Source organism: Pongo abelii, chromosome 4 (assembly GCF_028885655.2).
Source record: "Pongo abelii isolate AG06213 chromosome 4, NHGRI_mPonAbe1-v2.0_pri, whole genome shotgun sequence".
In the NCBI taxonomy this organism is placed as follows: Eukaryota; Metazoa; Chordata; class Mammalia; order Primates; family Hominidae; genus Pongo; species Pongo abelii.
Window position 1 is genome coordinate 130,555,565 of NC_071989.2, and position 25,929 is coordinate 130,581,493.

Consider the following 25,929-nt stretch of genomic DNA (forward strand, 5'->3'; position numbering starts at 1 on the left):
TATCTATTGTTAATCCTCTGAAGAGCTTAAGAAAGTTGCTGGGATTTTTCCACCTGCATGTTAGTTAATTTGGGACATTGTTTTTGATGACCATCCAAACGCTTTCATCTTAGACACTGAGTAAAATCTAATGCCAGGCAAAATGTCTGCTCATGAATTTGAATTCTCTCTTTCCCTGTTCTCCCAGAATCTGGACACTCGTGTGTGTGTGTGTGTGTGTGTGTGTGCGCGTGTGATGTGATGTGTGTGTGTGTGTGTGTGTGTGTGCATGCAAGTGGATGTGAATGTTGAAAAGGGGAGGGCAAAAGGAATAATTAAGGAAGGTGATCCTGCCACATATTAACTATTGGTAAACTGATCTTCAATTTGCTTGAAACTCTAAGAACCACTTTCATTAACTAGAAAGTGATATTCATCTTAGTAAAAAGTAGTTATATCAAATTTAATAAGTTCTACAGTTGTAAAGCAATGTTTGGTCTGTCTGTGAATATTGATAAATTCTCAAACATAATAGAGTTATCAGTTTTTTCAGATAACTTTTGAAACTTCAGGCTTCAATCTTGAAAATTTTTTAAACATTAAGATAGCTGGCCTTGATCATAGCCCACCTCCAAGTTGACCAATGAGTGGCATAAGAAACATTTTTGTAAGGTCTTGAAATGTGAACACAAAAAACCTTCATATATCTGTTCCTGATCCTCCTGCTCTCTAATTCCATAGAGGTACCATGAATGTATATAACAGACCTGTTTCCCTCAGCACATTTCAAAAGAGAAAACATGTTCAGATCAACAAAGAGTGTTTTTAATTTACCCTGATGAGCTGTATTTCAAATCGCCATGCAAATAGGAGACTTGAGTCATTTGCTTACACACACACACATCCCTACGCATATGTTGATCACAAAGCAAACTCCTCTAATCACAAGATTGCAGGACTGAACTTCTTGGGAGACATACCATCCAAGAACCCACAACTTCACAGGGAAGTTTAATTACTACATTGCCCCACGGAGCTTACCCTCAACTCTGACAAGCAGATTTCACATTAACATGATACACAAAATGTCTAAACTCATTCAGTTCAGAATTTTTTAAAAATGGCTGTACATTTTCTTAAGTACTCAGCCCCAAGATGAAGAATCCTCAAAGAAAACAATAGCACATAAGCTGAAGCAGTAATGTCAAATACCAGATACCATGCAGAAAATCCAGTGTGAGTTTTCTCCTTCATGTAAAGGTCTGGTTCACTCACCTGAATAAACTGGCCTCTGATATGCATTACACCATGAGTATGAGATCAGAATTTTCTTCCTTGACTAATATCTAATGTAGAAACACGTAAAGCCCATGTTTCTTTAAATAACTATGGTTATAATTATTTTAAATCATTATCAAGTGCAAAGTATTTTAGTATTATCAAGTGCAAAATTTTAAAGCGTTGGTTCCAAATTATGAATTGCTCACATTGGACAAATCACTTTACACCCAGATGCCTGACAATTGCTCTCAAGGACCAGACTGGAAACTCTTTAACCTAACACTCTCCTAAACTCTGCAATTGCCTTGATGTCCAAATAGGAATCCAAAGGTAGTTAAAAACAATAGTAAAGGTAACATGAGAGACTAAAGAATCCAAAGAAAATGAATGTTCTGGGAGTTTCTTTATCTTTTACAAGCGTTAACAGATTGCAATTGTGAGTTTATATTTTTTGGCAAGCATGTTTATTTTGTACTGATGAAAATATTTGGCTTTGCAAAATGTGTTTTGGTCAGGTAGACTCATGACCCAGGCCATTCATCACTGGCGTAATGTCAGGACTAGGACTGTTTGGCTCATCTAGGAGAACATGAACTCCCAGCATATGCAGCAAAGAGCCGTCCCTAAAAGAGCAGGTATCTGAGGGTGGTACCACATGGCCCAAGAGTCAATAGCAGCTGCAGATCCTTGTCTCCTTCCCCACTCCACCCTGTATAGACCTGCAAATTGCAGTATGACTCAGACCTTCCCTACTGCTAGGAGAAGAATACACGGGACCACAATCATCTTGAAAAGTGGGAGGGAGTCTGTTGCGGGTCTGGGCTGACTGTCCTCACCCCCGGCTAGAGTGATCTCTCAGTGGACATTCTTTGTTGTTTTATAGGACAGTGCAATGCAATAGATCTGGCTACGCGGCAGTTGTGAGCTGGTAGGGGGTGGGGTGGGGGAAGGAGGATAGATGATGATACATTCCCACTCTTGTCATAAATGAGCACAAATTTCTTCCATGGGTCATAGTCAGTATAAATGGCAAAGTCCCCAAGTTGTTCTTTGAGTGAGTCTGCCTACTATAACTCATATAGATTAAGAGTCTGTTTACATACATACGCAAAAAATTCTGTTGCTGGGGGTAGCTAAGCCAGATGGAACATTTTAGAAAACCCAAACACAATTTGCTGTCACGTGATGCTACAATGTTGCTTCTGCTGCACAACAAATAGGGGATAAAAATGTACTCCTTGTTTGAATTTCATCTTAGCACCTAACCTCAAGTTCTCTGTCCCTTCACTGATGGCTATTTAAACCTTGTACAGCATGTACAGAAGGTTGACCACCATTTGATACATCTGTGCTATAGCAAACAATATTAACAGTTAGGATCAAATGCAATACCTAAAACATCTTCCCATTTTCTCTGACCTTCAAGCTTTCCTTATGCTTAAAACATGTTTGGCCTTTCCTTTATATCCTGGTGCTATTTGAGACAAGCTCCTGATGGAATTTTCCATATCTTTTGGCTTGTGGAAAAATCCCTTCACCAGGTGCATTGCCTGTTTCAATGGCATTTGTTTTTGAACCGCCTACTTTTTTTTTTTAAATCCAATATTATGGCAGATTTGTATTTTCACAGTTTATACATCTATACTTCTTCGTGGTGATCTAGGCATGTCCTGGCACTTAGTCATTAAAGCACAAGAGAATAAGGATTCTCCACGATTTCTCTCATTATTGAGCCTCAGGCCCCCTTTGTGTGTTTAGGGGTTCAAAGTCGGAGAGGGTGATGTTCCTATTACTAGATGAAAGATGAATTTAAGAGAAAGGCTATATAAAGATAAGCTCTTGCAACATACACATAAAGCTGGTGCTTCACTTCCCAGTTTTGGAGTGTCTGGGATGAGCAGGAATGCTGGAGACCCAGCTGCTGCTTCTGTGCTTCACCATGAAAAACTCCCCCCTCTGAAGTGCCTGCTTTTTTAGATGTCACATGATTCTTGGAGCTGAAGCAATCCTTCTCTAACTTGGCTCTTTTACATGCAAAACATTTTAAATCTTGTTCACATTAGCTTAGAGTACCTTAATTCCAATCTTTTAAGTTAAAATAAGAAAGAACTTGTTTTCTTTTATTGAAACAGGGAGGGGCTCCCTGTAGGGCAAAAGGGGTCAAAATATTTAATCTCCGTTTGATACCAAGTTCATCACCTTTATTGTTCAGTGAGTTTTCTTTCTGATTATCTTATGTTTTTAGAGTCTAAGTAGTTTTATATGCAAGAAACAAAGGACTAAAGTGTTTTTGAAAAATTCTGCCAGAAAGAAAAAGCAATTGCCTATATAAATCTGAAACCCAAATATCTTAAACTGATTTTCCACTTAATTCCTCAATCCTTTTCTAAGAGTGTAAGTATTTAACTAATATTCATAACATACACATTTGAATTAACTCTGTACTGTGTTTAATTCTCAAACGCTTGATCTTGGGGAGCAGGACCAAATCTCTAGCTTTTTGTGCTAAAATTAATGAAAAGGAGGAAGAACCTAAGGACAACAGATGAGCCACTACCCTTGGACCACCTCTGGATTTCCCCTTCTGAGCTCAGATAGGCCAGGACCTCTGCATTCTGGATGGGCTTTTCTAGGAGCAGACTTTCGGAGAATCACAGATCTGTGACCCATTTTGACAGGATGTGTATGTAAGAAGGCATATTTAAAATGTCTGCCCTGAAGTTATCCCAAGTTGCCAGTCTCCTGGAACTGCCTTTTCTTTACTATCTAAATAAACTGGATCAATACTCCAGTCTTACCACCCTTCCCTATATTTCTACAGATTTCCCAGAGGGATTTGTTTACCAGCATAACTTTTAAAAAATTTTTCATTTTTATTTTAGATTCAGGTGGTACATGTACAGGTTTGTGACAAGGGTATATTGCATGATGCTGAAGTTTGGGCATCTGTTTATCCTGTCACCCAGGTAGTGAACGTAGTACTTAAGAAGAAATTTTTCAACCTTTCCCCCTCACTCTTTCTGCCTTCTTTGATTCCCCAGTGCCTATTATTCGCGTCTTCATGTTCATGTGTACCAAAGATTTAGCTCCCAGATATAAGTGAAAATGTGATATTTGATTTTCTGTTTTTGTGTTAATTCACTTAGGATAATCCATGTTGCTGCAAAGACCATGATTTCATTTTTTTATGACTGTATAGCACTCCATGGTGTATATATACCACATTTTCTTTATCCAATCCACCACTGAGGGGCACCTGGGTTGATTCCATGTCTTTGCTATTGTGAATAGTGATGCAATAAACATGTAAGTGCATGTGTCTTTTTGGTAGAACAATTTATTTTTCTTTGGGTATATACCCAGTAATAAGATGGCTGGCCTGAATGGTAGTTCTATTTTAAATTCTTTGAGAAATCTCCAAACTGCTTTCCACAGTGGCTGAACTAATTTACATCCCCACCAACAGTGAATAAATGTTCCTCTTCTCGTAGCCTCGCCAACATCTGTTATTTTTTACTTTTAATAATAGCCATATCTGGCTGGTGTGAGACAGTATCTCATCGTGGTTTTGATTTGCATTTCTTTGATGATTAGTGATGTTGAGGATTTTTTCATGTTTATTTGGCCACTGCCCACTTTTTAATGGGTTTTTTTTTTTCTTATTGAATTGTTTAACTTCCTCATAGATTCTGGATATTAGTCCTTTGTCAGATGCATAGTTTGCTAATATTTTCTTACCTTCTTTAGGTTGTCTGTTTACTCTGTTGATAGTATCTTTTGCTAGGCAGAAGTTTTTAATTTAATGGGGTCTCACTTGTCAATTTTTGTTTTTGTTACAATTGCTTGTAAGGACTAGGTCATAAATTCTTTTCAAGGCCAATGTCCAGAAGGGTATTTTCTAGATTTTCTTCTAGGACGTTTATAATTTGAGGTCTTACATTCAAGTCTTTAATCCACCTTGAGTTGATTTTTTTGTATGGTGATAGGTAGGGGTCCAGTTTTATTTTTCTGCATATAGTTAGGCAATTTTCCTAGAACCATTTATTGAAAAGTCCTTTTCCCGTAGCTTATTTTTATCAACTTTGTCAAAGATTAGTTGGTTATACAAATATAGGTTTATTTCTGGATCCTCTCTTCTGTTCCATTGGTCTATGTGTCTATTTTTGTACCAGTACCATGCTGTTTTGGTACTGTAGCCTTGTAGTATAGTTTGAAGTCAGGTAATGTGATGCTTTTGGCTTTGTTCTTTTTGTTTAGGATTGTTTTGGCTATTTGGGCTCATTTTGGTTTCATATGAATTTTAGCAGAGTTTTTTTCTAATTATGTGAAGAATGACATTGGTAATTTAATAGGAATAGTAATTATTGGTAAATTAACGGGAATCTGTAGATTGCTTTGGGCAGTATGGACATTTTATTAATGTTGATTCTTCCTATCCATGAGCGTGGAATGTTTCTTCATGTGTTTATATTGTCTCTGATTTCTTTCAGCAGTGTTTGTAGTTCTCCTTGTAAAGATCTTTCACCTCATTGACCAGATGTCTCTTTCTCTGAATTCCTGTGCCTAATTGGGCTACCTGCTTCCCCACCTCCATGTCCTGCTGGGCAGTACTGAGGGTTATGTCAGTGTTATGTCATTGAACAGCTCTAGGGGGCACCACTAACTTTGTAGTTTATGTGAATGACATCTTCTAAAGCACATATAAGGGTAAATGATGTCCCTGGAGCTGAGCAACACTGTGGCTGTCAAAAATTTTTTAAAAAATAAAATAAACAAAAATAAAATAAAAATTTTTTTTTTATTCACTAAAGTACTATAACTCAAAACTCATATGTGTGATAGAAGTCTACAGACAGTATTATGGCTAATACGGAGTTAATTGCATTACAGAGTGGGAAATGCTTTTAGGCCAAGTAGGGGGAGGGGAGGGGTTCAATTTTCATAACCAAACAGTCCCAGATCATTGGGGTATTTTACTTAAAAAGAAAAAACTCCCAAAAGGAATTCCACCTTATTCCTAAACCTTTGCCCTTTTGTCTCAAAATGCCAAGATGACAGATATTTTTATTGCCTTTACAGATGGTTTAAGGAAAAAGGAGGGAAGGATGTGATGAGATCATATGGATGATTTAGGACTATGGCAAAGCCCCAAGCTGAAAACCTAAAATCTCTAGATTCATTTCTGTTTGCCACTTCACATTATATATTTAGCCTTTCCCAAATTGAGGCCAAGAGGAAAACATAGCTTTCAGAAACAAGTTTCTCTTATCTAGCCAATGTCAACCAATTGTTTACACTATTGATTTGAAAATTTGCCTCCTACTCTAGGTTTTTCTTACATTGCCAATTAGCTGGTTCCTAATATCCTGTCACCAAGATTAAGATTCTCTGATTAAGGATTTATAACTGGAATCTCATTTTTATTATATTTCTTGAGAAGTGAAGTCTCCCCTTACTGTGTAATTCCTCTCTCCTGAAAATGATTGGTAAATACATAGTTAATTGAGTGAAATGTAAATAAATTTTCTTTTTAAAACTGATTTATGACACTTTAATGCTATCCAAATCCGTCTTTAATTATTCTTTAATCCTTCAAATAGCCACTTCATTGAATACAAAATTAATTGATGCTATACTTATGAAATTTTCTTGATGTTGTACTAAAGCTAAGTAAATTGAATGAACATCATCACTTATAGAAAAATTAGAAAGCACTGTATTTAAATAGAATGATGTCCAAAATAGCTCAGTAGCCAGGCAAATATATTCTTGGTAATAGGATAGTTGGCTAGTCCAGGCTATCTCATAAAAGGACACAGATGAAACTAGAGAGATTGGCTAGAGAACTAATTATCAATTGAATATACAGCTATATTTAAAGGATTTTATTTATTGCAGTCTGTGAAATGAATTTTTACATATATTTAAGAAATATAGAGAAATAGACAATCTTCTTCATTAGAACCTTAACTTCTCTTCCCTATTATTGTAATCAAAAATTATATCACATACTGCAATTTCAGTAGCTGCTTAGAATATATGATTGGCTATACAGAATCTACATGGTTTAAAGAAAAAACAATCATGATATGAAATAGGGAATTCAAAGTATCAGAAAAGATAGGACTGAGTTGAAAAGACAAGAGACAAAGGTAATAGTTGAATCAGTTGGAACAATTCTGTCTTCTTTATCCCAACCTGACCCAATGTGTGTCTCTTTTGAGCTCTCTAGTTGAACAACATGGGATAGGCATTTAAATGAGGTTCTATAGAAGCAGTTAGCATACTGTGTGTCCTGTAACAGATAAGGGCAGGTTAGCCATGAAGGAAATGAGATATAAGCATGAGAAAAGTAATCACTGAAGTTCACACATTTCAAACAAGATCTTTTACTACCTCTTTTGTGGAGCATGAAGAGGCTGCCTCATATTGGAGAATGTTCTCTGGCAGAGCTCCTTTCCCCTGCTGTGAAGAGGAGAGCTAAGGACTGCTGAGCTACAGTTGCAGCTCTATTAGGATATTCCATGAAATTTCCTATCAAATGGTAGAAGTCCAGGCCTAAGTTAGTGTAGTAGGGAGTTGCCTCCAATGTGCTTTGAGGAGTTTCTAAAAGCATTTCTGTCACCAAATGACACCCATAAGAAAGTGCTTGGAAGTCCCATCATAATATTCATTCCTTTTACATAAAGGAGATCTTAACCAGACTCAGGAAGACCTTCATAGTGACACATAGTTTACCCAAGAGGTGTACCCATGAGTGACCTGAACTGTATAGATTTCTCAGCTTGGTTCCACATCCTATTAAAGATCCAGAGAGAGTGGATCCCAAGACAAGTATATTTGGGTGGCAAGTGTAGGATGAAGACAGAAAAGTCTGAGATGTAGTAAACATTCCAGATTTAAAATAAAAACAATAAAATGTGGTCCTATGCACACCATCCCAGGGCAAGAATAGCAGGTTTCTAGAGGCAATGAAACTAAGGGCCTACTTGAGAAATAGAAGGCCATTGAAAAGCAAAGTGAGATGGTTAGTACCCAACATAAACTTTGCCTACCCCACAATTTTGCAGTCAATTCCTGACTTTGAGTAAGGAGGGGAACGGCTTTGGTGGTAGCCATTTATCACTCATGTATGATTGTCCAATGAAGTAAAGTAGGAAAAGTCACAGAACTCTGGCTGACTTGGGCTTCTGACTCTCTTCTGAATGTCGGTGTTGAACAGGGATCTGCCATCAGGAATTTATCTTCCTTGTTAACAAAGAGGGAGGGCTTGTTGTTTTAACTGGCCACTGATTTTTAAGCTAATAATCTGCCACCTTTGGAGATTCCATTACAGAGTTCTCATGTTATTTTCTACTTTCAATAGAACTGAAGAAAACAATAAATGAGAAATGAAAGTGTGCTCTGCTGTCTCTCTGGGGTCACAGGCCAGTCACCTGCACATCCTCTACCAGTCAGGTTATCTGGACAAACAAGGAGAGGGAGCAGTGCTACACATCAGTCAGCACATTTTATCTCACTGCTTTCTGCCATAAAAATGCCAGTGTAAAGAAAATTAAGCCAGGTGACAAACCACAACAAGAAAAGATTGTTTTTCCAAATTTTCTTGCCTGAAGAAGGTAAAGGAAAATAACAAAGGTAATTGGGTCAGGCTTCAGTAACTTAAGTGTCATATGCCACCCACTATGCAACCCCCCAAATAGCCTGCAGGGTTAATAATGATACAAAAGCAAAAAACGAAAAACTGAACTGTTTGAAAACTCACGAAATTTCCTTGGGAAGGAATTCAAAGAAGGTAAAATAAATGAATCCTGTCCACTAGGCTGATTAAAGAGCAGCAATTGTATTGTCAATCCTGCCAGGACTCAAATGCCCCCTCAGAATTCAGAATTAGAGGTACTTGTAACCCTCTTGATTTAGACAAATGGACAATAGACATCTGCCTGAAGGTGAAGAACAGTTTTACTAACTGTCTTGTGTGGTAATTGACGGCAGCTGACAATGAAAACTGCGGAGAGGTAGGTTAAGAGGTCAGTTATCTGCCAAGACCTGTAAGCCTGGAGCATGATTTGAATGTTACACATGAGCACCAGGAAAGGCTGTGCATGTGTGACTGTGGGTATAGAACTCACCCATCCTGGGTCAGATAATTTATGTTGATGTTTCTTCTCATGTCACATGTCAAATCATGCCTCACCGGCTGCTGCCAATTTCATCAGACCCAGTGTACACAAGGATCTGTGCAGGGTGAAGGTTTTCATTGGCCCTTGTCCTTAGATCATTAGTTCATCGTTTGCAATTAGAGAACTGCTGCAACAATAATTCAAGTAATCATAATTTTTAAAAAGAAAAGAGTTTAAGAATATATTCAAAGTTGTGTATTATTATTATTATTAATATATCATTGGGACTAATAGGAAAGACAAAAAAAAGCCCTCAAAAACTAGACAAACTAAATGGCCCCATCAATACACTGAAATATTAATCAGCCATTAAGCAAAATGAGGTGGATTTATAAATTTTTGCATGAAAAGATGTCCATAAAATGCCTTAAATCATTAAAAATAAAAAGAATTTGGCCAGGTGCAGTGGCTCATGCCTATAATCCCATCACTTTGGGAGGCCAAGGTAGGCAAATGGCTTGAGTTCCGGAGTTCGAAACCAGCCTGGACAACATGGTGAAACCCTATCTCTACAAAAAATACAAAAAAGTTAGCTGGCCATAGTGGCACACACCAGTAAACCCAGCCACCTGGGAGGCTGAGGAGGTGGGAGGATCAGCTGAGCCCAGGAAGGTTGAGGCTGGAATGAGCCATGAGCACACCGCTATACTCCAGTCTGGGCAACAGAGTGAGTCTCTGTCTCAAACTTATTTTTTTAATTTTTAAAAAAGAATTAAGTTGAGAACAAAATATATATTTTGATTCCATTTTTTGTTAAAAAATAATTTTTTTTGATATATGAGAGGAAAAGAATCTGAAAGAGTACGCTTTGAGGAATAGGTTTGAAAAGAGTAAGATGTGGATTTTATTTCTTACTGAATATACTCTTTGCTACTTACATGTTTTGAAATGAGCATAAATTCATTTATTAATTTTTTAAAATAGCCAATTTCTTATTTAAAAAGGGGAAAATGGTAAAATAGAAAAAATAATATGGGAAGAGCTGAGAAGTGTGGTTCAAAACTGTATTTTTGTGGGCAGATCACTTGAATTGCCAGGGGTAGTTAATTTTACTGTATTTGCTTAGTTTCTGTTCAATTCTATTGGATAACTTAAGATCTATATTTTCTCTTTAGAATGCCAATGTGTGTGTCTGGCATGTGTGTGGTTTCTGATAGCACACTGAGAGAAAAAAAGGGAAAATGTTGAATTATTTCTACTTTTCTTATTTTTGTTCTCCATTTGGGGAGGTCCTTTTTATTCTTTTTTTTCTTCCCTCATTTCTTTCTCTTTTATTACCTAATTTTTATCTGTGCTAAAACTGTGTATTATTCATGAATCTTTTGCTTACAAGAGACAGAAACCCAGCTCAAAAAAGCTTATGCCATAAAAGAAAAATTGGGTTAAATTTTTTCATCAAGATTTTCTTTTCTTTCTTTCTTTCTTTCTTTCTTTCACCTCTTATTGCTGCTTTTGTCTATATTGCTTTCATTGTCAACCAGGGTGTTCCTTCAGGGTAGCAAAGATGGCAACCGTGGCTGCCCTAGACTTACATCACCCTCTGAGCTAACAAAAGTAAGAGAACAAGAAAGACTATCTCTTTTTAAATAGGTCTAATCAATCATCTGTCCCTGTGCAATCTTTACGGCCAAGAGGATGTGAGACCCTGATTGGCTAGTCGTGGTCATGTGCCCATCCCTATAGTGAGGGAGGCAAGTGTTCAACCAATCTATCAATGGGGGGAAAGAAGAGTTCTCAGAAGAAAAAGGTAACAGCTCTTACAAGAAAAAAGAAGGTCTGCTAAACAGGCAAAAACAACATGGAATATTAAGTGTCATATTTCATATAAAGAAGTAACAGAGCCACCTTCATTTTCTTGGGCTTCCTAAATGTTTGAAAGTTTCCCTGGCCAAGGTTTCTACAATTTCTTCTAAATATTTCTCACTGGATTAGAAGACATGGTTGCTTTTGGTTTTCTTACCTGTGTATCCCGTTATGAGTAAAAAGTTTGCTCTATTTCTCTGGTTTGCCCAACTGGTCTGTCATTTGCCTTTCGGTGATTTATCTTAAAAGGAAATTCTGGTAAAATGAAAAATTTTGATTTTTAAAACACCTTATTTGATTATGAGGGAAAAAAATACAGTGTTTCAGATATGGTTTTTGAAAGTCTTGAGCTGGTGAGTTATTGCATAAAAATAACTTATGTTCTTTTTCCTGAGCCAGCAGTCCTTTAAAAAGCAGGTGTTCCGGATACTGGAGATGACAAACAGCTTTATAACTAATGCGAGGAAGAGCAGAGGACAGTGGACTCCTCTGCCAAGTGTTAAAGCCAAAGGGAAATATTCCAAAATGGACTTTTCTGTAACTATCTCACAACAGGGGAAGCCAGAGGATTAGTAAAACAGTAAGTGTACAGTCTAGTCACTTTGAAGCCTGACATATTAGCTAGTTTGCTAAGGGCATATGTTTATGCAGATCTTTTAAAGGGAAAAGATTTTTCTTTCAGCTAAGAATAAAGATACAATAGTTTTTCTCTGTCTTCAGCTCATTTTAAGTATTATCAACATCTGTTGCATAGTCTACTTGGAGTGAGACTATTTTCATGCATTTTGCAGAATGCACACTGGATTCTTAACACACTGACTGTAAATGCTTATTTCCTGATTATTAAGTTGTTTTAGAGAGAGAAAGAAAAAGAGATGTTAGGTATAGGATTAGAGAATCATGCAGGCTCTCCTTCTGTTTGAAGAAGCACAACAGACCTGAACGGCAATATATTTTGCAGCCCCTCAGCCACTGAGCACAAGGATAAAATAGTGTTTTGTTTTTTTTTTTAAATATTCCCAGTTTCCTTCTTTTGGAACATCTACAGAGCACATCAGTAATTTCCTTCTAGCATTTATTGATGAGTTTTCTACCAAACATCAATTTTTCCCATACTATGTAACTGTCACGTTCATCTGTTACCATTCACGTAAACCTGTAGCTAGTTAGCCACCTGTTTTCTCCCTTTAAACAACACTGCCATCTGTTTTGATGGAATGGTTTGGGATGGATGTTTAGGGAGCAGGTATGATGGGGGTGATTTTTCACATTCCCAAGAACAGAACTGTCCAGTAGAAATACTACATAACTGAAATGTGTGATTTTAAAATTTCTAGTAGCTTAATTTTTTGAAATTAAAAATTACTGGTGAATTTTTACTTTGGAATATTTTATTTCAAAGTAAGACTTTGAAATCCAGTGTATCTATTACCTTCACAAGACGTCTTAATTCGGACTCGCTATTCCAAATGTTCTATGACTACATATGGCTACTGTATTAAACAGTGCCATAGAAGGACTAGAAGGACTCTGTAGGCCATACTTAAATTATCCATTGTGGACATATGATCATTTTGTATAACACTACATAGTTCTGAGTAGTTTAGGATACTGTGAACATAAAATTGTTTTTTTCAAAAATCCTTGTTTCCTCAAATCTGTACCAAGATTCGAAGTTCTTTTCCCCTAGGCAATCTATCTACTAAAAGCCATTTCCAAAGTCAAGACAGATTTTAAAAAACGTGGAAAGCTAGAGGTGAGGAAAAGTGCTCAAAATTTACAGCTCATAATTCTTAAGTTAAATTCTATATTAGATAATGACATTTTTAAAAAAGTATCTACCTGGTTATTTATGATTCTCATAGACTTTTCATCACCTTCATGATTTCTGCTACCCCTGACTTGCTCTTACATTTATTTTATGTTCTAGTCTCAATTCTCCAAGGTTTTGGAACAATTAATCTCCTTTTTACCTTGGCTACACATTTCTAATAGCAGTGACTGATCCTCATGCCAGAGGATGCCCTAGGAGTTTCTACTTTCTCTTTAGAACTGCTTTCTAGGGATGAGTAGTATGTGGTGACATTGATCACACCAAGGCTTTGCAAGCACTTTAATATGTCAACATTTCCACTTGTGTTTTCTGCATCTATTGTTAATGGTGGTGGTGGTGACGATTGTTTTTGTTTTTGTATGCATGTGTGCCAGTCCAAGGGGTACATTGCACATGAGCCTCGTTAAAGCCTCCTTAATCACTTAATTAATTTGTGAAACACTCTGCACACCTTTTTGGCTTCTGGGTGGTTGTTGGATGGACACTCAGCAGTACAATCTGCCTCCCCTACCTGGAACATTCCTCTATTTACTATTCACATCATTAACTTCTTCAAAACTCAGAATTCTTCCCTAACTGCCCAAGGCTGTATTAGATCCTCTCTTTATTTTCTGCCACAGCTATCTGGGTTTTGTCTTCATAGCACTTAGCAACAAGGAAATACACATGTTTATTGACTGTCCATAAGGGGAGTCTGTTGTGCCTGTTCACCTCAACAGAACCTAAACAATTATCACAGTGCCCAGTACATAGCAGGTGCCCAAGAATATTTGCTGAATAAATGCATGGAAAAGTACTTTGCATTTTTTCAAGAACTGTATTTTTCCACTGAAAACAAATTAATGACAAACATATCAAAATCATATTAAAATCAGTACAGAGTTTAAAATGCTAATGATACTCCTCTCATTACAGATATTTCATTTTTGAAAATGCTTCTTCTATGTCTGTTCTTGAGTTATGAGTCAAATCATCTTTGGAGGTCTGGGTAGAATGTTAATGCTGTTTATAAACCAAAGTTTAGTGTCAAATGAGAAGATCTAAATATTAAATGCCTTAAATTGCCAGAGAACCAATGGCAATACTTAAACATGAACTAAAAGATTTTTCAAATAACATTTCACATACTGTGACTATAATAAAAGTAGGGTTGTGGAAAACTATACACTTACCACATAAGAATATAAGATATACTATTACTGTGGCTTAAGGAGCAAATAATTCAAGTTCTATTTAATGCCGTGATACAAGTAGAGAAATAAGGATATTTATAGCCAGCTAGCCAGCACTCAGCTTCAGGGTTCATATTTCAAATGGATTCACCCATACTCCATAGGCATTATAGAGTTTACTTACTTAACAAACAGTAATTCTCTTAGTATGTTTAATTGTAAATTTTTTAAAAATATTAGCTTATTTAAGTCTCATAGTCTTTTGAAGTAGAGACTATTAGCATCCCATTTTGCAGCTGAGGGAACTAAGGCCTGGTCATATTAAATAATGTTGAAGATAAAATAAGGCCAAGCGTGGTGGTTCACATCTGTAATCCCAGAACTTTGGGAGGCTGAGGCGGGTGGATCACTTGAAGCCAGGAGTTCGAGACCAGTCTGGCCAACATAGCGAAACCCTGTCTCTACTAAAAATAAAAAAATTAGCTGGGCATGCTGGTGCATGCCTGTAATCCCAGCCACTTAAGAGGCTGAGGCATGAGAATCACTTGAACCCAGGGGGCAGAGGTTGCAGTGAGTCAAGGTCATGCCACTGTACTCTAGCCAGGACAACAGAGTAAGACTCTGTCTTATTAAATAAATAATAACTTTAAAGATAAAATAAGTAAAGCTGGGGTTTGAACCCATGGAGTCTGTCCCTTGGATTAATATCCTTAAGTCGTCTATACTATAGGGTTACATTGGACTTTGAATTTAAAAGCATTTATTCCATCAATAATTACTTTCTTTTCTATTCCTACAAACCACCTTTAAAAAATTCCCCATGATTTACAAGGAAGTTTTTTTTTAAATCAGCCATCAGCTTTTTTTTTTTTTTTTTTCATCTAGTTCAATATGTAGTTAGCATTTTTCTCCTTGTTTTTTTCTAAAGACGACCATATGTCCCCAGTCCAGGGAATTTGGTACGAGAAGCTACAAATTTGGGGAAGAAAGTAAAATTCACAAGATGTCATATCTAAGAGGACTGAAAACCTTACTTCATTTTCAGAACTAGTCTTTCTTCCCAAAAGTTGTTTGGAATTAGGATTTATTCTGGTTTGGAACAGTGGTGATTATAATTACTTAAGCATTCCATGCACTGATAGCTTTCTACTGCTACTTAGATGTAACAATTCTAAAGTATTTGTGAAGCTTATCCAAGGGGAACAAGTTTCTGTCCTATTAACTCACTAAAAGCTGCTTAAAGATAAAGCCAGAGACTAAAGTCAGTTATAGCTTTAATCCACATTGGATCTAAATCCCCTTTTTCCATTTCATAGCCATGTGTATCATCCATAAACCAATCTAATTATTTCCAAATGCATGTCCTTGCTCTCAAGTTAGAATAGATGAGTAAAAAGATAAATTACTTGTATTATAAAGACAACAGAAACTCCAAGTACAACTATATCAGTGGATTTATATTATAGTAATATCAAAGCACAGATTATATGCTATAGTACAATTATTATCAAAATGAAGAAAGGAGACTTAATAGTTACCTCTAGGACCAGAAGCAATTAAAAATATAATGCTGTTACAATTGATAAGTAATCAGTGGAATGTGTTTTCATTGGTTTTATAGTCCGCAGCCATGTCAGGTCCACAAGCATGTGGCATGGTGTTCGGAAGTTGACCTGCATTTCTCTTCAAATGATTTAACCACACTCAGCTGACCTGCATTCCTTTTTAAACAACCTAATCAAATTTATTTCAAATACCAAAACCTTCAGTTAGAGATTTAATCTGTGTTTATGCACACGTGTGAAATCTCTAGTGTCTAAACGTGCCCTTGCCTAAGAGTACTCCATGTTTACAGAATATAAATTTCATAAGATTTCCCAATTTTTTCAGTCTTAAGTGAACTTTCTCATTTTTTTTTCCTGAAAATGGAAATCCCCAGTCAAGGTCAGACTGCCCCAGATGATGTTTGGTTTTATGCGTGTTGGCCTATAATCAGGGAATCATTCTGGGAGGGAAAGTATAGGTGCCCCTCCCTAAGGATCTCTCTCATCCCCTTCTCCCCCTCGCCTTACATAGTCTTTAATCTGTGAGATATACCAGTTGTTGAAAGCACCCATTCTAGGCCTGCATCTTAGAAAATATTTCTCTTTCCTATTGCCCAAGTTGGAAAGTAGTATAACCTAGTAGGCAAATTACTAATTTGGAAGCCTTTGTATATTAATTCTATGATGTAGCATCCACTAGAGGACTTGCCTGCATATTTAATAACTAAGATATTGCTATACACATATGTCATGTTATGAAAATAAATGTGGTGCCCATTCAGCAAGGGTATGGCATATTCATTTATCCCAAAGATGAATACTCTGATGTAGGAGGGCTATTTATTTCACCAATAGAGAAAACAAACCTAAGAAAAAATTGAATAAGTCTGTACAATTTGTAGGGTTTTAAACACTCTTCGTTATTAAAATAACCGCTTTTTGGTTAAATAACAGATCCATGATACCAGTTTACATTAGTGACTAAAGTAGTTACTAATGAAGATGGAAAAAACAGTAGAATACAAAGGGGGAAACGATGGTGTCAAAGAAGAGAACCAGAGAACACTGCTTTTATTCATGCCCTTTAATAGAACACCCTAAATCTGAATATCAGAATATTTCTGTAGGTTGATTTTCCCTTAGATTTTATGGGGAAGAATAGACAAGTTACAGGTGGGATGATTTATTGTTTGGGTCGTTTTGCAGTCAGGGGAAGTCTAGGTCAGTTAGCTGAAGAGGAAATGTTTATCTCTGTGTCTAGCAAGTTTCAGAGGGACAAACAGTTTTAATCTCAGCTAATCATTCATAAGATAGAGAATGGGAAGTTGAAGGGTCTGTGTCTGGTCTTATCAGCAGATCCAGGCAAAAAGGGGAAAGTCTGTGTTTGGCCTTGTCCTAGGTAAACAAAGGAGTCATCTGTGAATCTTATGGGGGTCGTGAGAAAGAGTGGGCTGAGAGTTTTATTTAAGTCACATGGGCAAGGGTGGCTCTTTGTGGTGAGCCATTTCCTGGAACACTAAAAAGCTGAGGGATTTCTCAATCTTCACTGTTTGCTGGAAGCACCAGGCTCAGGTAGATTTCACCATTGTCACTGGAAACCTGATTCAGACCAGGGGCAACAGTGGACAGATAGGGAGATGTGATGTGACCCAAGGGGAGTCATTCAAATACACCTGAAAACTATAGGCCACCTTGGGAGGGTAAAGGCTTTCCAGCAAAAGTAACCAGGAAAAAGCAACTTGTTGAAGACAATGTGGATAGAAGCCCTGAGAAAAGCAACCAGTCCAGTGGGGCTCAGGTAGCTGTAGAAATACCACTTTTAAATCATAATTGAAGGTTTACAGATGAAGCTGAGCGAGGAGACGCAAAGAGTCTCTCAAGGCCTAGGTGGAGAGTGAGCCCAAGTCAGCCTCAGTGCTAACCTGCCAAATCCCAGCTGTTGGATTAAAGTAAGAGTAGTTAAATCCAGTCATGAAGCTTATACATTGCCTGCCTGAATGGAGTTTGAAATTCATAGTTTCTGTCTATATTCTAGCTGCTACCCAGATTGACTATGCTCTCTGATGGTAACTCATTATGGAAGATAAGCACAGGGGAAAGATCATAGCCCCCAAATCACATGATTTCTAGAAAATGCATTAGTCCTTTGTGGATAGTCTCTCTCTATTTTTGCCCCAAAATGCCTCATAACACATGGCAAGACACTCATTTACCTGATTGTGTTTTTGCACATGTCTAATAGTTTCCATTTAAAATACCAGCAACAAAGTTGCTGATGAATGACATGTAGGAATGGGTAAAACAGAGTAATAGAATTAATTGGAATCCCAGTATAATCTCAAGGAATCAGATTAACAATCCATAAGATTTCTTCTACACTGAATCTTTTATTAAAGCTGCTATATTATAAGCAGTTAAGCTTCTGGATTTGGATTTCATCTCCCTCCCCGTTATAACTATCAGAGGTGCTAAGAAGATGCAAAATACTAACACTTGGCACAAGAAGAGAGAAAAAAAGAAATACTGAAGGAAAAAAATAACTTTTTAAAAGTGAAAAGCGATCACAAAGAACAGATCAGGTGAGGAATGTCAAATTGTTAGTCACACCCAGCTCGAGCACACAAGGACGCACAGGGCAAGAAAGATGTGCCCTGGCCTAAAGAAAAAGATAAAGGAGGTACGTTCAGGGAAAAGGAGGTGGGAAGAAAATGTTAGTGTGACCTAAAACCTGCTAGAAAACTAGGTAACTCCGTGTTTTTCTATAATGATTTCTTTCCTTGTAAAACTCAAAAATGTTCAAAAACTGGGTTCCTAATCATTCTTCATCAAAGTCCACAGTTCTTTACTCTTTTTCTTTCTGCAGTTATTTACGAAATTAAAACTACTATAGAATTTATACTTCTCTTCAGCATCCATTTTTATACTTAAGCTCTCTGGCTTTTATATAAAATACCCAGAGAATTTTCTCATGTTTTATAATATCTACAGTGAAGTGTAATATGTTCATATTTCCTCATATTATTATTTACCAAATATTCTAAGGATTATTTACCAAATATTCTAATTATTACCAAATATTCTAGGATTATTCTAATATTGTAAGAATTACACTTCTTTGTCTTCTTGTGATTTGGTCGAGCCACACAATTAGTTCAGGCCAATGAGCTGTGAGCAGAAGTGATTTGTGTTAACTTCTGAGCTGAAGCATTTAATTCCTAGCATAAAATATGGAGGGATATATTTCTCTATCTAGAATTACCAGCAATATTGTTGTTAGTGGCTCCTCCATTGGGCTGCAATCTTTTTTTTTTTTTTTTTTTGGCGGGGGGTGGATGAGGTCTCACCCTGTCTCACAAGCTGGAGTACAGTAGAGGAATCATAGCTCACTGTAACCTCAAACTCCTGGCTTCAAGGTATCCTTCTGCCTTGGCCTCTCAAAGTGCTGAGACTGCAGGCATGGGCCACTATACCTGGCTTGGGCTGGAGTCTTAAAGTGAGAAAGGCATGAAGCAAAGATGCAGCCCATGTGCAACTGTTGTACAGTGGGAGCGAGGAATACATTTTTATTAATCTATGGAAGTTTGGGGTTGTTGTTATGGGATTGTTTGTCACTGTAGCACAACCTAACCTATCCTGACTGATATAATCAAATTTGCATAAATATTTAGTCTGATTCTTGATATAAATAACTTATAATTACATATATACAGTGGGAGCCAAGCAAATAAAACTCAGCTCCAGAATAAAAGAGCAGCCTGATCTGACCAATTATAGTTCCCAGCCAGAATCGGAATGATGCAGACTCATTAATAAGAATAAAAAATCTGAGCTTTTACCACAGATTTGGATGGTTAAGTCAAATCTACACTTTAAAAATAGAAAAAATAAGGAACTTTTTTTCTATTTGATCATCAGTAGTGTTATGGTAGTTTTATCCAATTTTTGTAGCACAATAAAGATATATTTATAGAAATTGGGTAAAAGGATAGAGGAGACAGATGTTTAATTGTAATAATTAAGTGAACAAATCACTGGCAGCTCTTTGGCAGATGATATACAGAGTGAAATGCATTTTTGTACTAATTATTTTCAGTAGCTAACTCTTGAGTATAAAAATGTGTTCAGTGTTGAGGATCCAAATATGAGTAATATGTATGCCCTGTCATCATGATGGGAACTGACAATTGAATAGAAGGGGATAAGAAACAGACAAGAAACAGAAGTATGCTAAGTGCTTTAAGAGGAGTACACCCTGTGCTGTGGCAGGCATGGGTGGGGCATCCTAAAAAACGGTAAATGAGCCAGTGGCTGGGCTGCTAAGCCACGTCTTGGGAATAACTAGCCCATAGAGGCAGCTGCTTGATTAGAAAACCGAATGCCAGAAACTGGTTGTCAGTAAGAAGCAACATAAGGACTACTTCCACAGTTTGGTATATCAATTTGTAGTTCGAATTTGGCAAGAGTATGCACAGGAGAAGCAAACCAATAAACAGTCCAAAGGAAAGCAAACACACAGCCTATGTGGGAAAGTGTATATAAGCCTAGATTTAAATCACACTGTAAAAACAATCACACGGAAACAATGCTAAATATGTAATCAAAAACATGTTAGAAACCAAAAAAACATAACAAAAGAACTATAAAAAATAGAGGAAAATATCCGAAACAACAACTCAAAAGATTGCTCTTTTACACTGTGGCATGCTATTCCCTTGGCTATGCAAAAATGGGAAACTTTATTTCCCAGGACAACCCACTTTCTGTACATACAGCACTATCAGACCCCTTCTTGTTGAATCATTTATGCTGAATTAACACCTGGCTCGACCAGAGCTAATGAATATTTAGGACAGTTGGAAGGAGATGACCATTTACAATTCTTCAATAAATGATTCCTTCAAATAAATTAAAATCTGATTTTCAGAAAACAGGGTGTCAAAATATTTAAGAGAATGGAAATGAAGTATGTTCTCTGTAGATCATGTCAAGGGTGACACCAATCCCATCCATATCTACTGGATGAAAGCAAGATGTGCTTTTCTCAAAGTTTACACTAGGCAAAAAAAAAAAAAGGCAGTTTTATTTTAACCAGATGTGAACAAATTAAACCCAATATTTTCAAGTATTTTTAGTGCCACATGATGTCATCCAATTTTATATTTTCTACTGGGGGATAATGTGTATTTTTAAAATTGTGAAGCCACTTTCCATGTATGTACTTAAGACTTACACACGATAAATTACAATAAACAAATTACAACACCGCGGGACATGCTCTTGGCTGTTTATGTCAAAAGCGGAGAAAGAAATTTAGGTTTTCAGTAGGAAATGGAATTAGACGCATGTGAAATGTCTTCTGCTGGCATTCAAGTTAGTCGTCATTTCAATGACTATGGTCCTGGTCCGAACAGGTCCAGGGCAAGCATTACTCCGGCTATGCCCTCCTAGTACACTGTGGATTCCACAAAGACTGCAGGCAGTCTTAGGCTAGTTACCCAGGAAACCCCAGCTTTAAACAACCAGAGCCATCCTTTTTTGTTGTAACAAGATTACACATCCCCATTGCCACTACTCAGATAGTGCCGGGTGTCCTAGGATCTTGGCGCCGCTCTTGTCCTCTGGAACTGGCATGGGAATGAGGATGCCTCTAAACTGACCAAGACTTACTTCCTCATGCTTTTCTCTGGGGCAGCATCAGGCAAGCAGCCATACCCTGGAACAAGAGTGTGGTCCTCAATGGCTTTGCTGAGTGAACTTCTCCAAGTCGTCTCGCCTGGGAAAGAGATTTCTCAAAGACCACTTAAAGCTTTCCAGAGGGCAACAGCGAGACAGTCGTGAGCCAAGGTTACCATAAATGCTTCCACAACCCCTGACTTCATTTCGGAAATAAGGAAAGAAGTAGTCACCACTGCAGGCGTTGCTGAGGCCTCATCCAGCAGGCTCCCACCCCCAATCCCTCAACAATTAAGAGACAATAAAAGTAAAGTTAATATTACTGTAGGGCCATTGGTACATTGAAACGTCGTTGAATTAAAAAGTCTTTATTTCAGCCCAACAGCTTCTCCATCCACCCACACTTGAGCACAGAACATTCCAGGCAGGCAGGCAAAGCCACCCTTGCCCTCCTCTCCTTGGCCACGTCCTCAGGGGTGGGCAAGCTTCGGGGGGAGGGGTGGGGGTGAAGACTCCGTGCCAACGCAAAACACTCTGCCAAAAGGCTTCTCAGACATGAGTTTCCCAGGGCCATGCCCACCTTCCGTTCCCCGCCTTCCCGAGTCTCTTCTCCCGGTTTATGCTGGAACCCTGGAATGGTCTGGGGACCAATGAGATGGCAGCGGTTAACGCTTGGATCACGGTGAGGGGGCGATTTCCAGGGGGAGAGGCCAAGAAGCAAGGAAGGAGGTGGGGGGCAGGAGGAGAAAAGTGGGAAGCGGGGACAAAAAGTAGGCGAGGAGGAGAGGAGAGCCCCAGTTGGGGAAAAGCAAGGCAGTTGAGGTAAAAAGAGCAAAAGGTAAAGAAAGAGCAGGTTCGTGGACAGGAGCCGGCGGGCAGGCCGGGGGATCCCTGGTGAGGAAGGCGCGAGGGAGGGGCGTGGGCTGAGCCCGGGGCGCCGCGGGGAGGGTCGCTGTCAGTCAGGCCGAGCGGGGCTCGCTGGCCGGGGGGCGGCTGCAGGGGCGCAGCTCAGCCTGAGGGCGCGGCGGCCCCGGCAGCCTCGGCCGTGGCAGTGGTGGCCGCGCCCCCGTCCCCGGCCGGGCGCCAGAGCCGCGTTCCGCGTCCCCCCGCCCCGGCTCCGGGCCGCGGCCGCCCAGGCTGCCCCCGCCCGCGCGCGCCCGTTGGGGGGCCCGGGGAGCGGCGCCCGCGGCCGGGCCGCATTGTGACGTAGCGGGGCCGCGGCAGCGCCTCCGCCGCCCGCCTGCTTCAACTGAGGCTGTTCTGCTCCCGCCGCTGCGGTCCGTCCGTCGGTCAGTCAGTCCTTTCGCGCTCCTGAGCCGCCGGCGCGCCGGGCGCCCCGGGTGAGTCCAGGTCCCAAGCGGACGCCGCGGGGAAGCGGGAGGCGGGGAACCGGCGGCTCAGCCTTTCCAAGTTTGCACCAGGCGACCCCGGCGGGTGTCGCCCCGTGCTCCCCAAGCCCCGGGCCCCCTTTGTGCCGCGAGTCTCGGCTGCTCCGGGCAGCAGAGGCGCCTCTGCAGAAAGGGTTTGGGGGGGAGGTCTCTATAGTAACAGTGGTGGCGGCAGCGGCTGCTTTACTGGGGAAAGGGGGAAACAACCCCCGCCTCGGTTTCCAAAGGATTGTTCTTTTCATTTGCCCGCCTCATGTGGTTCTTATTCTTGCTGTCACCCGAGATCTTATCGCAGGCAGGGATGGGCAGTTCCGCGGCTCGGAAGAGCTGAGATAAGGAGGGGCGAAGTAATAGTAATAGCGACAGTACTAACAACGGTAATAATAGCTGTAGAAGAGGGACGTCTGGTGTTGCTGCCGCCCCTCGCTCATCAGCACCAGCTCCCCGACTGCCCTGTCCAGCCCGGGCTCCGCCAGCCTCCCTCTAGTGCTGTCCTGCATCCCAGGCTGGTCCGCGTGGATTTCAGAGGGAATGTTTCTCTCTTGGCCTTGTCTCTTGGCGATGAGTTTCATCTGCAGGTGGTAAGTGGGGTGAACCCAATTTTAGCTATTGTCAAAGGCCACATTTTGTTTATTTCATTTTTACGAAAAGAAAAGAGGGAAAATTATGAGCCATTACTGGCAGCCATACAGTTTCCACAGGAAATACTAGCATTCTTTGAGGAACACGCTACTGCTTGCAGCGAAGAAAGTCTTAGGAAACAAAAAGGCAACAGCATTGTTGCTCATTTTCAATGGACCGCTAGGAGGGGGGAAACGTGTTGTTTTTTCCTGTGGGAACGTCGCTTTCCTTGGGAAAGTTAATTAAGGAAGCATTACTGTCGGTGCCCCTTTTCACTTGCTGAAGGCAGGATCGGATTCCTCTTGGCTGTTACTGACAAGTGCCCATCAAAGAGCCCGGAGGACGGGAGAACTGCTGCAGGACAGTCTCGCCACACACCACGTGCCGTGGAGCCTGGCCAGGGTGCAGTTTGCAAAATGAAATAAGGGCTGTCTGGGGAGGTTTATGAGGATTACATGTGTGCAGAGTATGTCAGTTCTCCAAGGTGTCACTCTAAACACGTAATTTTCAAGCACTACTTTAGTTGCTGAATCTGTAGGAAGGGAAAAACCTATTTTTCTTTTATGGAGCAGACATCCCAATTGGGAATGGGTTGAAATCTGTATTTCATTTGTACATATTGAAAATTTAAAAAGCAAAGAAAAAGGTGTAGGAAAGCAGTATACTAATGTGTACACATCTGGGAGAGAAAGTCTATTGACTGTTTCTGATGCATCTCAATGTTAAATTACATTCAGCATGGTTAGAGTACAAGGAGACAACTTTAAGGAGTCCTCAAGACTATTTGGAAGGTGCAGTATTTTGGTACTGATCGCGGAAGTCTCTCTGGAAAGGGAGTATTAACTGAGGATTACCCATAACTAAATATGTATGCATTAACAGGTCTGGAATCAGAAAGTAAAAGATGGTGCTTGTTTTAAGGATCTTTTGGACACCTCAGTTAGAAATAAAATATAGCATGGGATTTTGAAAAGAAGAGGTATAATTTTGAATATAAATTTCATTTTCTCCGTAGCAAGCATTTCATGAAGAAAAGTTACAGATAGTAGATTTGAAATGATGCTGCATTCATGAATTTGACGGTTACCATTTGTTGATATCCAAAAGGAAGTGACTAAACCAAATGCATTTCTCTGTCTACTCTGTCACAACTTTGCTAATTCCAGACAGTTGTTCTGGTGCAGGTGTACAGTGGAAATGCAAGCCAAGAAACTTTGTGCGTGCTATTGTTTTGGAAGAAATTGTAGCAGTACTTTACTGCTCTTAAGGGAAACCCACACAAACATCTAATACAAACAAATGATCTTTGATATTATCAGAAAAAGCCTGGAGCTGTTTTTCTTGCCAGATTTAAGGCATTTCTTGTCAAAAGAGGAACTCTCCCAAGGAGCAGGTGCATCATTATAGGAAACACAAGGGAATTTCTCTTTTAAATGCAAAATCTAATTGAATAGCAACAAGAGACTCAGTAACACTCTTAGAATAGGAGCTTTGTTTTTGGCAGTTTGTCAGGTTACAGTTGCAAACCACATAGGAGAAATATGTGTCTTGGGAGAAAAATGATATCCTGGTGAAAATCAAATAGTTGCTTCTGTGAAACTTTTACCCTTATATACTTATTTCCTTGTGCCCATTTGATTTATATGCAGATTCACTTGCAGCAAGTTATTTATGGAAAATAAATCAATAACTTGTTTGCTAGTATCATATGTACTATGCATGATTTTTCACTTTATAGATTAGGTAACTAGATTTTATATTTTATGGTTTGCATCTTATCGGTTTTTTACATTTTTGAAATTGATCAAAATATGTGTTAAAATAATTTTTAATTGATAAGACTGTTAGCTGAGCCCTGGGAAAGTACTAATTGATTCCTAAATAGTTATTGTGCATTTACTTTGTGCTTATTTGTAATATAGCAATTTAAAATGCATAGTCTTTTCACAAGGAACATTTTCATAGGAAATAGGACCCATGGAAAATTAAATGATACAAAACATCGAAGAACACATTTCATAATTGAGTGCGCCTAAGATGCTAAATAGTAATTGAAAAGGAATTCTGAGGAGAGAGTGATCAAAGTAGCTTGAATGTTATATCAGTTATTCATTGCTGTATAACAAATCCCCACAAAATGCAGTTACTTAAAATTGCTACTATAGCTCATGATTTTGGTGGTCAGCAATTTGAGCTGGGCTCAGTGAGACGGTTCTTCTGCTATTCTTAGTTAGGTTCCCTCAGACATCTTCAGTCTGCTGGTGGTATAATTGTGAATGGCTTTACTTATGTGTCTGGCAGTTATCAGACTGTTGGCCAGGGTAACATATCAAGTGGCTGGGATGTACCTCCCATTCTCCAGCACACTCCCCTCAGCTTCTTTACATGGCAAATCAAACAGTGTTGTAAGAGCAGCAAAAGAACAACCTGCAATGCAAAAACAACTTTAAA

The 25,929-nt window shown here is 39.0% G+C and overlaps 1 protein-coding gene across 4 annotated transcripts in view; it reads left to right on the top strand.

Moving 5' to 3' along the window:
- The first annotated feature begins 22,661 nt into the window (after window positions 1–22,661).
- Window positions 22,662–25,929, top strand: part of SNCAIP (synuclein alpha interacting protein) — a 147,753-nt gene continuing 144,485 nt past the window's right edge. For 2 of the 4 annotated variants that reach the window (XM_054555874.2, XM_024247116.3), the window contains exon 1: window positions 22,662–22,809. The gene's annotated coding sequence lies outside the window, so the exon portion shown is untranslated. Of the gene's footprint in view, window positions 22,810–23,341; window positions 23,439–25,929 lie in introns of those variants that run through there. The other 2 variants (XM_054555875.2, XM_063724237.1) reach the window with 1 other exon arrangement.